Below are 12993 nucleotides of genomic sequence, written 5' to 3'. Positions count from 1 at the left end.
ATCTACTGCCTGTTGATTCCACCCCCTGATTCTGGTTATTTTATTCCACAGAGGTATTTCATTTATCTTTCTGCATCTTGAAAAAAACACAGTATCTGCCTTGTCCTTACTGGCATCTTAGCACAGCAGTAATCACATTCACCTTCTATAACAATAATGCTCATGTATAAAATATCAGCAAGGAACAATCTCCAGCTCTGAATTAGGGTGAAGATCTTAGTTTAAAGGACAGGTGTTTCCAGAATAGAAGCTCCTACATTATTATTACTTAGAAAATGGTTCCTTATTGAAAAGCCAAATCAGTCTTAGCATTTCCTAAAATTCTGACAGAGGTAAGTACAAGTCACAGCACTGGAGGACAATAATAGCTTGAGACAGAAAAAAACCTTCCAGCTTCTCAGATTTGACACACCTACTTCTATAGTGTAATTTTTATTTCCTGCTTCATGACTAATATTTTGATCGTCACATGTTAAATCGAATGTTATAACATGCCTTAAAATCACACGAGAACCGTACCTTTCAGTCTCCAGCAGACCTTGTCTAAAGAATCCGGGAATTTAAATTATGCCATCTGCTCTTTCATCTGCTCCAATAAGATAATGCTGTGATCCTCAAAGCACATCACACCTGCTACCTTGATTTCATATGCACTGTTGTTCCAGTGACACCTGAATATTTAGTAAAAACTTAGCATCATTGCACTTAAAGAGATAAAATGGTTGTCCTTAAGCTGAAGTTCCAAAGATACCAGTTATACTCAGACTGCGTTCATATCCTTTGTATGTCTTACTGGAGCAGAAGAGTACTAACCTCCTCCTCAGCCCTCTCCCTTTCTCCTGTCAGAGGGCTGTGAATTCCCAGACCAGCACCTCTCATTTCTAGCTCCTAATGTCACCTACCAGAAGTGGGGAATGGCAGGAGTAAGAAGTGTGCAAGAAGAAATAGCCTCTACATATCACCCCTAGCCCCTAAACGAGCAGCATTGTCCTTTCTCACCAACAGGATGAGAAAATAACTTCTGTTTTCTAGTCTTATCTAATTTCCTCCCAGTTTCCTCTTGCCACAGAGGACATCTTTGAGTCCAAGAAGAAATACTGGCAAAAGAGCTCACGCTGATAAAATGATTTCAACATCTCCTCTGCAGGGCCAGAGGGCAGCCCCTCTGCTTCTGCAACTCTGGAGCAGCCAGAAGAGGGAGATGACGTACAGAGAAGCTGATAGGAAAAGGGGAAGGAGAGGGGGAAAAGGCAGAGGCAGCAGCTGAAAACTGACCCTTTTTGAACACTAGGCTCAGCTTCTTATCTGTTCCCAGTCTCTGTTTTGATTTGCACTATGAACTCTGCTTAGTCCTTACTATCTCTTATTTGATGAAGGGTAGGGAACTAACTGGGCTGCTAGCAGAATGTCTTTTTAATTTTAGACTTGATAAAAAATTGGTGGGAAAATAAATCAATTGGGTTGCAAATCAATCGAGTTTAATGGGCAGTCTAGATCCAGTTGATCTAGAAACCAAATATGTCAAAGTAGCCATGGAAATAGCAACTGCTTCCAATACTCTTCAACAGCTACAAAGCTCAGTTATAGCACTGCAGCAACACCACTTGTGTTCTTTGTGGAACAGAACCAAACAGTGTGTCCTATGCATTCTCTGCTCACCATTAAATAGGAAAGATGAAAATGGCTGGCAGGAAGCAGCAGCCCAGCACAAACCCTTTTTTGGCTTGGATGTTCCAAGGGAGCAAATGAGAACGACACCGCATTGGCACCACCATCAGAGCACCCTGGCTGGCAGGCACACCAGCCTGCTCCTGTCTGGGACACAATTCTAAGTGGGAACCAACAAAGACAGCAATTAATCTATTTGTACCAAAGGGAAACTTTACTATCTGAGGGAAAAAGAAGAGACAGTTCTCCCAGTGCCAAAGCAGCAGAACTAAGCTATGCTAAGCTCTGCTCTAACACAAGGGCATGCTTCTGACACAGAAAGAACTATGGAGTGACTAAGCCAAGGGTATGGCCTCAACAAAAGGAAAACAAAAGAAAAGAAAAATAATTTTAAAAGACACAATGTGAAGACATGCTGAAATGAGTGGGTAGAGGGTAATGAAGGAGAAACGTGTGATTAAGATTCATCAGGCCTCCCCCATACTGCCCTGAAATTACCATCTGAAATGCTCTGGAGGCCCCTGTGGGATGGCAGAGACTGTACCAATTTCAGTACACAAGGATTCATAGATTATAGGCCAAACACATCACCAGAGAATGAGGGAGAGGACAGTCAGACAATGAATGGGTTTAATACAACATAGAGACTGAAACTAACTGAAGAGTAAAGTAACACATACAGATTTTGATCATCCCCAAAGGAACATGGATTATTAGAGCAGAAAAGGAAAGTCTAATGAAACTAAAAATAATGGTAAGGACAATTTTCCACCAAGGTTCTCAGGCTTTCATGAAATATATCTGCAAATAGATGTATATTCACATCTACATATAGAATCACTACATATAACAAACTTTTGACTAGAGTTCAGTGCACTGTTATTCTCTATATAACACCTTGCTAGAATTCCTTTGCTCACTGCCCTGAGTCTCTCCCTGGAATATGGAGAAGAGGAGAATGTGCTTATTTTGGTAAATCCTACTGGGACTGCATGGGAAAAGAATGTTTCCTGGAAAAGGAGAGCAAACAAACAAAGACCCCAAACAACTAGCCTTTTGGATGAAAAATACATAGCAGTAGAACAACTCTTGCCAATATAAAGAAAGGAACCTCCTGCAAAATGGAATTCCAGCAGGAGATCAACCTTTCTCCTTCCCCAGATTAAAAGCATCCCAACCTCATCAAGATCTCAATGAATTAATCCTTAAAAATTCAAGCAGTTCAAGTCCCCTTTAGCTACCAAGTCATACATGCCCACATCATCCACTCAGAGAGACATCATGCTAATAATGCAGGGGGTGTTGGCTGTGCTTTATATTCTGGGCATACTCCAGAGGGGCTCTTGAAATTTTGCTATGCTGATGGAATTCAGCTTGGCCACATTTGCAACTGTTACCGAGACCCCAAATGGAATCAGATGCAGGTCAGTGTTTTCCATTATATTGAAGTACATTGATTTTGAAATCTCTGTGTTAATCTTGTCCCTTGTACCTGGCATGAGAAGAGAAATTCACATGCTAGATTCTTAAAACTGTTGGTTTGAATAAAATTTCTTAAAATCTGCTTAGTGGCAGCTCCTGTCCCTGCCACTCAGATAAACTTATCCAACCCAAAAATGCACACTGACCCCAGCAGCTGAGGGACAGTAAACAATATCCTTTGCTCCAGCTCAGCTGTGTTACTGCTAAGATACACCTGTATCAACTCAGAACACCTGAACTATCCATCTATGAAACCCACTGCTAGCAGAAAGGAAACTCTCACGTGTGAGGTCTTTCAGATATCCATAGGGTGTGTAACAGCAGAGAAGTAACCCTACTTTCCATTCCAACAGCATTTTCACCAGGGCTATACTACCATATCCCTTGTACTTAATGTACTCCACCACTCATCACTGATGAAAGATGAACCTTCATGGGACTACAATACAAGAAGAAATCAATCTTTCTGTAGGAACTGAAGAATCACAACAGAATGTAATCTGAAGAGTTCCCTGTAAACTGCCCTGTGTTGTCTCATCACAGCTCTAGAATCTGTGAGGGAGGTAGCATCCAGAAAGACGCAAGCATGAAATAGTTAAAAGCAGAAAGCAGAAATATTTCAAAACCACCATCCAGCAGAGTCCCTGAGTTTACAGAGATTGGCTAAGGACCACAACAGCACAGAAATGGCAGTCAGTGGCTGTAAGTAGAGCAGCTCAGCAAGAGATGAGAATTTCGGAGAAAGAGACAGAGCAGAGCTATAGGAATCAAGGTGCAGCTATCAGAGCCATGTTTCACATGTGCACAGCAGCACCTCCAACCACCCAGGACTGTTAGAGACAATATTTGTACAGATGGTTTGCCACACCTTACACCTCTACTTTTCCTTAATGTGTGTTCTACTGGAACAGCTACAGAGTTACCAAATTCTTAGGTAATCTTATCTTTAGATTTACTCAACAAGGGTCATACCCTATCCAGTGTCCAACTTGTTCAGGTCAATCTATAAGGAAAGTAATACCTTTGCTCTCATTCTTCCAGCATGCTGGCCCAAAGCATACTTTGTTCCTTCCTGCAGAGTCAGTAAAACAGGTCTTAAAGTTATGATGGTCCTTGTACCTGGAGTCTCACAGTCTCACTGAGTTACACTAGTTTCTCAGGTGAAGGGAGAACAGGCATAGACTCAGCAGGAAACATTCTGGTTTGGGTTTCTGGGGGACACAACATATTTCCTGGAGGGTGCTGCACTATCAGTGCTGCAAGCACGATGCTGTTTTCAATCATCCCATTTCCACTTTGACCAGCTCACATTCACACAGACATTGCCTGGGAAGCACAGCACACACCTGTGAGCAAAGTTTGCAGACTGCAGATGTTGCTGCTCAGAGGGGGGCGGGGGGGGGGAGGGTGGTATGACACTTCACTCTGCTCTCAAAGTCAGCACCAAGGCTGTTAAATTTAGCCCCAGAATAAGTTCTCTGCGCTGACAGAAGTGAGAGGTTAAAAGAGACCAGATGAACACTCCACAGGGAAGCATTTCAGAGCCAGGTCCTCTAGGAAAGCTTTTGCCTCTCTCAGAGAAGCCCTGGAAGATCAGGAGAAATAAGCTTAGCATCAGATGTCAGCCTGAATGTTGGAAGTCTTCTGTTTGCTGGAAAAAGGCCAGGCCAGAGCCCTGAGCACTGGCAGGAGCAACTTGCTCTCAACTCAGGAAGTCAAAGTCAGCAAGAGGAGAGGACATGGCCACATTTTCCTTACAGCAACTCAATTCTAACCCAGCTCTTGTTGCACCTCCAAATTGCAGAGGTGACAGACAAGTTCTGCTTACTGCTTACTAGAGGAGTGCCAAAGAGAAAGGATTCACTGATCATACCTTCTTCCTTCTCCACCATCAAAGATAACACTATTTACCTAAATGAGGAGGAGGCATTCAGCCACACGAGACTACAGGATGGATGCTCAAAGAATGGATACACCCAACTGAGCAATGCAGAGTATGTATAAAACAGAAAACTGCTTCCTGAATAAGCCATACCTGCCAAACAATATATCTAACACATGGTGCCTTTGACATTTGCCTTCAGTCGTGAGGAGACTTAAAATTCATAAGTGCCATGACCATATATACATATATAATTCATCAGCTGTCTCCACGGGACTGAAAAATAAATCAGATCAAGACCATCGTCTATCTTAAAGATGTTTATTAACATGTTATGCAATGTGCCAAATTAATTTTGCTTTGTGTAGTTAAAGGATTCATTTTTTAGGATTTTTCTTTGTTTTTGAAAGCACTTCACCTTAAAATGTATTACACTTTAAAAGGGATTTTCTGCTCAAAATTCACGTTGGTTGCTTTGCTTTTAAAAAGCAATGTCCTTCTCCCAAATATATTGAAACTATGGACAGAAGCCTCATGGAACTCAGAAGCAAAATCAGACCCAAGTTACATAGGGAGTAGAACATATTTCAGTGCTAGTAAATGAGCAATTTCACAGATTTTAGGAATCATGGCATGCAGGAAAGAAGGGTCCTACCATGACTGGAGAGCAAGGCAAGGTGTAGGGAAAGAAGGAAAGTTCGTGTGCCAGTCAAACCTGGATAATGAGGTGCAGGCCAATTCTGCAAAGTGTTGAGGGCTTCTCACAGTGATGAGAACTTTTGGTGCCAAGCCTCTGTTCACTAAAGTCTAAATGCTCCTATAATGCTTTTAAAAAGGAATTGTCAGTGATTCCTCTCACAACAAAAAGAAAGAATAGCCCTACTCTCCCTGCTGCTAGGCCTCCTTGCAGTTTTCAGTATATGTCCACTGATCCCATCTGAGCTCACCATGCTGTTTATAGACAGTAGCAGAGTGTGGATGTGACCATGATTCTGGTGGGATGGGACAGAATAGGCCCTGGGCAGCAGCTCCTGTGTCACATAGCCAGGACTGCATCACTGTCCACATGCTGCTCCATAGAGGAGATCCCTGTCACTGCCTCTACTGATCCCCACACTGCAAACATGCTTCCCAGGGGGCTTTGATTCATGGGCTCTATGTGAGCAGCACTACTACACTTTCTAGGGGAGTTTGTAAAACTGTAACTCCTTTTCATTCCTGAAAAGCTGAGGCACAATGACAGCTTGCCCTGAGCACCACAGAAAATTAATTCAGTACTTCTTCACTGCCACATGGTTCCAGCAGCCTGATTCCTCCACTCTTCCAACCCCAGAGTGCTGTAATGGCTCCAATTCCTTCTGCTCTACTTCTAGACAGCTGGAGTAGAAGCTAGCAGCAGCCAAAGTAAGGCTTTTAGCATCTCAGTGCAACAGGCAGCAGCTGCAGTATCCTGGGATGCCCCAGCACTAAAAGTAGCAGTGACTCTAGAAGAGCTGCTCTATTGACACTTGCCACCATACAGCTTGACACATGCTGAGCTGGCCATACCCACTACTGCTTACAGTAGTTGTATTTATAGTTCCAACCTGGAAGGTATTTTAGGATTAAATCCAAAGTCTGCCACCAAACATAGACCCAGACATACGTTCTCATACCTTACGTGTCTAAATGTTGACTTTTGAATAGCTCTCAAACAAATGGATTTTGTAGGTAGTTCATATACAATACAGGTGTGCAGAAGTCCAGATATTTAAAACGTACCTTTGTAGGGGATGCTTAGAAACAAAGCTCCATGAAAATGGAGATGAAGTAGTTGTCAGCCAGAAGTGACACCTTTCAAATACTATCGCTCCTGGTTTAACTTCCATTAAAAATGACAGGATAAAATGGCCCTCACAACAGTGGTGCTGTGAGAAGGAACCACTACCAGTGCAGGTGCTTCCACATAGACAGCAGTAGTCTGAAGAGGAACTAAGATTATCAAGTTTGTGTAGCTCTACTCCACTTAATTAAAACACTTCTAGTAATTAGGGAACCCCACAGGCTTTCCCTCCTGTCTACCTCCAGATGATCTTCATCCTCCTCCTTGAAATTCAAATTTGAACTGCCCTGAAGCATGACAAGTGCTTAAACTCTGGATTCATTTCAAGTTAATAAGCAGATGATGGCAAGCAATGGAGTTTGGATTGACACTTCAATCAAAGTCCAAGAGAGTAAGACTGAGACTGGAAGTATGTATTCACCTCAATTCACCAACAACTATGGACATTCAGCCTTTCAATCACATCAAGAATTAATCTGTCACATTCAACCTGGTAAATCTGCATAATTTAGATGTGCGGTCAAATAAAGGTAAGTTACCAAACATTGTCCGTTTATTGGAAAATTGACTGTTAAGTGACCTTTTTTTATCCCATAACTGGGAACAGGCTGAGCCAAGGAAACTCTCAGCGAACAAAAAAATAATGGATTCAAACATATTAGAAATATGTCAGAAAAACAGTCTGCAGAGTAAGGGTCCAACAAAAAAACCAACAGCAGAGGGGAATAAATACAAGTATATTGGAAATCAAACCCTGGAACACCAGTATTAATTCCATAGTTGTCAAACGTGCTTACACACACTCTTGTAGAAAACCTGCAAGGCTAAAAAAAGGGCATTGCATTAAAGCCAAATTAAGAGAGGCAATCACAATGTCCCTCTTTTTTCCTTCTTGAAGTAGTCCAGAATCAACAAGTAAGCAACTACGTCAGACTGAGTTTTGCAGCTGAAACCATGTTTTATCATTTTGTTCTGAAAAACAAATAAATAAGGAAAGCCATTTTAAAACCCTATGTTTTTTGCATTTTGCATGCATCACATTGTTCAGCTTTGGTAGATGGTTGAGCATGAGCAGCATCTCACCTCATTAAATCCAGCTACCCTGCAAGCACAAAATGCACTCTGCCACTGTTAGCAATGTTAGTGCAGTTCTACCACTGTGCTGTTAAATTCAGGAGGGATTCCAGCCTATGTTTCTGCCCATTAGGAAGACTGCCAGCTGCTTATTTGCCTCCCACCTTCCTGTTGCCATAACAGTTGATGCTTGAAAGAGGGAAAGATAAAGCCAAGGAAAGGGCATTTTGCAGATAAAAGAACCTTATCTGCCAATATCTTTAAGTGATCTTCAGTTCTGAACAAGATACAAGAGTGTAACAACCTGTAAATGGAAAGCAGCTGTTAGAACACCACGAATTACATGGTTCTCCACAGAAATAAGATACCTCTAAGGGTTGCATATATTACTCCCTCAACACTACAGAATCACTATAGCTTTATTAAATTGTCCCAGAAAACAATTCACTACCTGTTAGGAGATCTTCCACTTGCTTCACTGCAATATTAATAGATCACTCCTTCCTGAGTCTTTCTCAGTGCTATCATCTGTATAGGACTGGCTCTGACCACTGTACAGCTTCAGAGTTTGTGGGAGGCACAACTCAGGCTGCGACTCTTCAATGAGCTGAGAACTGACAGCTTCCCAGAAGAGTCCCTTAAAGAGAAGCTCCATCCAGAGGCATGGAGCTTCCAAAGGCATCCAGAGCCATCTGGGTTGGATGGAGGTCAGCAAAAAGACTAGAGAGTTAATACTTAAAGCTTTCCATCTCAACCAAAAATCATAGCATCTCGAGATCAGCTTCTGTTCTGGACAATAGGAGCATAGAAAATACTATATTGTTACAAAAAAGCACAGGAATAAATCTGGAGAACTATAAGCAAAATTACTCTTACTTTCATTTCTGGTAAATTTCAGTGATGAAGGAACAGGAAATCTGAAGTTCATGGAGGAGTGAAACAACAAGAATTTCTACCCAGAGCTCACCTGCCGAAGGAGAGACTGGAGCCCTCTCTTTGGAACATTCTTTGCATTCAATGACACACCACCAGCCACATCAGCACCCTGAAGCCTATCTCCACCTGTGGAAGTTTAGCTGACTTGAAGTTTGATAACAAAGGTAAGAATCCATCAGAATCAACATAGTACATATTGAAACTAGTAGAAAAGCTAGGGATTATTTAATATTGTCTCTGAAAAACATTAGCAGTCTACATTCCAAACATGAACATACATCACTGTCCAGAACAAAGGCATTTCTAGGGTCACTCAGGCATTCTAGAAAAGGTGCTAAGGCTTACATTGCTTTTGGTAGAGGGCTGCACATACAGAGCTGCAAGAGAGTAAGAGACAAGTCAGGAAAACCATCAGAGGAACAAGGAGAGTAGGAGAAGAGAACAAAAAAACCCAACAGAACAAGCAGATGTGACTTGAAGAACAATTCAGAGAGTGTTTGGGTTAGATCTGGGTAACTCCTTGAAAGAGACAAGGAAGAAGCACAAACACTACCTTCTGTACTAGATGAGAAAAGGACCTTAAACAGGTTTTTTTAAATTGAAAGGTAACACCAAAGATTCCTATCCTTCCTAAATTCTTTAGTATTAACAACCCAAAGGGATTTGGATTGCATGCAGCAAAGGGTGAGGCCTAGATTTTGAACTTTTAAGTGACTAGATACACAGTAAAAACATGAAACCTTATTAAGAGCAGCAACTCTTCCAGAGAGTTGGATAACAAGCTTGCTTTGCCTAATTTCAAAAGCTTCCAATAATAATCTGGGCAAGTTAGACCTTGCTCACTTTCTTAATAAGTCAGCTGAATAGCTCCTAGAAAGCAGAATCCTAAAGACACCCTCCAGGATTACAGTACAAAGAATAAATATCTTCTATTGTAAGTATTTGATTTTATGAATAAAATGTTTAGCAGGAAAGAACAAGAGAAAAACTCTTGTTTTTCAGAGGCATCTAGTGAAGTTCCTCATGGTGCAGTAATGAATAATTTTTGAGTTGCAAGAAGTAAAATTTGATTATTCTGACCTATGCCTGAGGGCATAAAAAGGGGAATAAATGAACAATTTTCCCTCAATGACAGAAGGTCAATAGCAGGACCTATCAACTTTTAACACTTGGATGTATTTTGTTACAATCTGTGAACTGAAGCAGAAGACTAGCAATACAATAACAGTATTTTAAGTGATACCATCATGCAGGTTTTATACAGGGAGGTGAGACCTTTACCTGACTAGCTTAAAATATAAGGCTGGCTTAGCAGGTTTTCTAGCTAGTGACTTAATTTTTCCCTTCTACTAAGCCTCTAGTCTAGTAAAGAGTATCACCTATCTAGTTCAACTACTAGCTCTCCCTGTTGAAATTTTTTTTTTCAAATAGTCAAGAGGTTTGATAAGGCTTTCTCATTAATTTCCAGAGAATGCAAAACAGTTTTACACTGTTAACAGCAAGGGCTGTAATCAAAAACAATTTGGGAAGCCAAGTATACTTCTTCCTGCAGCATTTCCCTGATAGAAAAGCTAAAAAAAAAAAAAAAAAAAAAAAAAAAAAAAAAAAAAGCTAAAATTTTGTTTTCATTTCAGATAGAAATTTACTCCTCCACAGTCTGAAAAGCAGAGTTTCATGAGAGGGGTACTAAGATAGAGTTTTTGTCTTGTCTTATGAAGGTAAGGCAAGACATTATTGCCCAGAAGACATCAAAAGCTCTAAATCTTCATGTTGCAGCATACATCACAGCTGAGACAGCCACAAGACACAGAGTGTCACCATACAATTTCAAAAGGTTTTAAGCATTCACCCACACAGAGTAACACCGACCTCATCAAAAGGCTTCAGGCATCTGCCAGTACAAAGTAACAACACATCACTTCATAAGGCTGCAAGCACGGGCCCGTCTTGTTCTTCAGGCCAGCCTTTTATACCCTCATGGTCCATGCATTGCACCTGTGTGCCCTTTTGGGCCTGGTCAGTGCACCTTGGCCCTCTGTGTTGCATTACCTTCAATACTGCTCACCTGACCCACACAGCTGTAGCCCACTGGGGATGAGGCTCAGCTGCAGCCCCACTCCCAGTTACCACAAACTGCGTGCCTACACTTCATGGTGTGTTTTTACAGGTTATGCTACCAATGAGCGAAACAGCATCTAAATATATTGACGACTCTTGCATTCAAAGGCTGCTATTGTAGCAGAATTTGTGGACAGATGCAGTTGCTATGGGTCATAGTCCAACCTCTTTCCACTTGACAGCAGATCTTCATCGTTATGGGGCAGTTATGCCTTTGCCAGAGTTCCTATAACCATCTGAGGCATCTTTTGCAATAGCCTACCAGAGGCAAAGTTATCTGTGTGAAGGTTTCTTCCATTCAGAGAGAGGACAGAATTTCAACAGAAGCTCTGCAAATCCAAAAACAGCAGGGATTTGGAAAAAGACCAGATTCCTAGAAAACAGCTGGTGCTTGTGAACTATCACTTAGAGAGCTATGGCATTGTCTCCACTGCAAACAAACACTTGGTCCAGCAAAGCATATTTGAATTTGTATGACATTTGGACTCAGTTCCCTTGTTTGGAGTTGTCCCTACCATGCAAATTTTCATTAATATCATCCTGAAAGAAGCACAATCAATGCAGCTTCTTCAAAAAGTGGGGAACTGTTTAGGCAGTGAAAGAAGTGAAAGGCAAGAACATCCCCTCTCTTTGACACAGATAACTCACCGATGGGCAGATTTTCCTCCTGCTGTGCGTAACTAGATATTTCCAGTGTGCAACTTATTATGGTTTGTAAAGATGTGCTAGGTGAAATATTAAAGCTCTCTATTCTCTGCTCTCTTCCTGCCGTTTTAAGGCTATTTCAATAATTGACATGCATCCTCTTAGCCAAGGGAAAACAGTACAGCCAGCTCCTGATTCTGGCATAGATCATCTTGCGGGAGATCTCCATGCAGCCATGTGTGCAAGCAGCTGTGAGCAAGCGGCTATGAGTGTCAGCTCTTGAACAATCTGTGTTGCTAAAGCCTGGGGATAAACACACAGGCCCCCAAATGATAAACCATACTATCAACTGTTTGAGAAAGAGTTGCTTTATCAGTAACAGCTATTAGCACATCCCAGTCTGACTCATGCCTTCCACCATCTGCACAATGTGTAATTTGCACTAATCTCTCATTTTCTTTGCTTCACATTCTTAGCAGTCATGCTTCCCAACTTGTAGGAACATTTGTATGACCCTTCCCCATAAAACAACCACCACCAATTTGTATTTAGATAACAAGAACATTGCACTAATTTGATATTGCCACCTTGAAAATCAATTGGTCGAGAATTGCTAATGAATCACTAATGCTCAGTGATTGTATCTTCAACAGGCACTGATTGTACAGATGGGTCATTTCTGTATTTACACCGTATTATTGCATTCTTTTCATCCATACTTTGCTAAGCACTTCAAGCTATGTTCAGATAGATTAAGTGTATCAAGCGTCCTCACGAAAAGTACGGGTGCTAAAGCAACTATGCATTGCAAAGCATTTACCTGGACAATTGTTATAAGAAATATGCCAACACTGCTGGTTTCACAAAGCAAGCATTCTACCTGCAGCACCTTAGGAGTTAATGCATACAGGAGATATATGGAATACCTTTAAAAGGCATGTCAAGCAAGTCAAGTTTCTCTCTGAATAAAAATCTCAGAAGGACAGACATGTGGCACACTTGGATTGCCCTCCTGTTAACTCAGCTCTATCCCACAGCTCCCATTTTGATGATTTTAAAATAGATAAGCACTTGACAAGTAACAGCCATTTGACAACTATCTGCCATCCTCCTTCTCCTCCCACCTCACCCCATTGCCAGAGGAATCATGGTGGGAACATCAGCTTAACACTGGGGGTTTTTTTCTCAATGCTAGATGTTAAACCTCTGTATCTTCTGTTGTTTAGCTCTGCATCAGAAATGGTTTCCCCTCTTAAAGGGCAGTCTACAATCTCACCTCTAAAATGTTAGATGTTATGACTGTTGGAATCTATTTCAGTCACTTGAAGCCTTTGAAAAAAAATTCCTTTAAATTTAACTGCTTCAA

The sequence above is a fragment of the Taeniopygia guttata genome, chromosome 5 (genome assembly GCF_048771995.1).
Source record: "Taeniopygia guttata chromosome 5, bTaeGut7.mat, whole genome shotgun sequence".
NCBI classification, from domain to species: Eukaryota; Metazoa; Chordata; class Aves; order Passeriformes; family Estrildidae; genus Taeniopygia; species Taeniopygia guttata.
The sequence above is the reverse complement of the archived record's forward strand: the minus strand, read 5'-3'. Positions refer to the sequence as shown.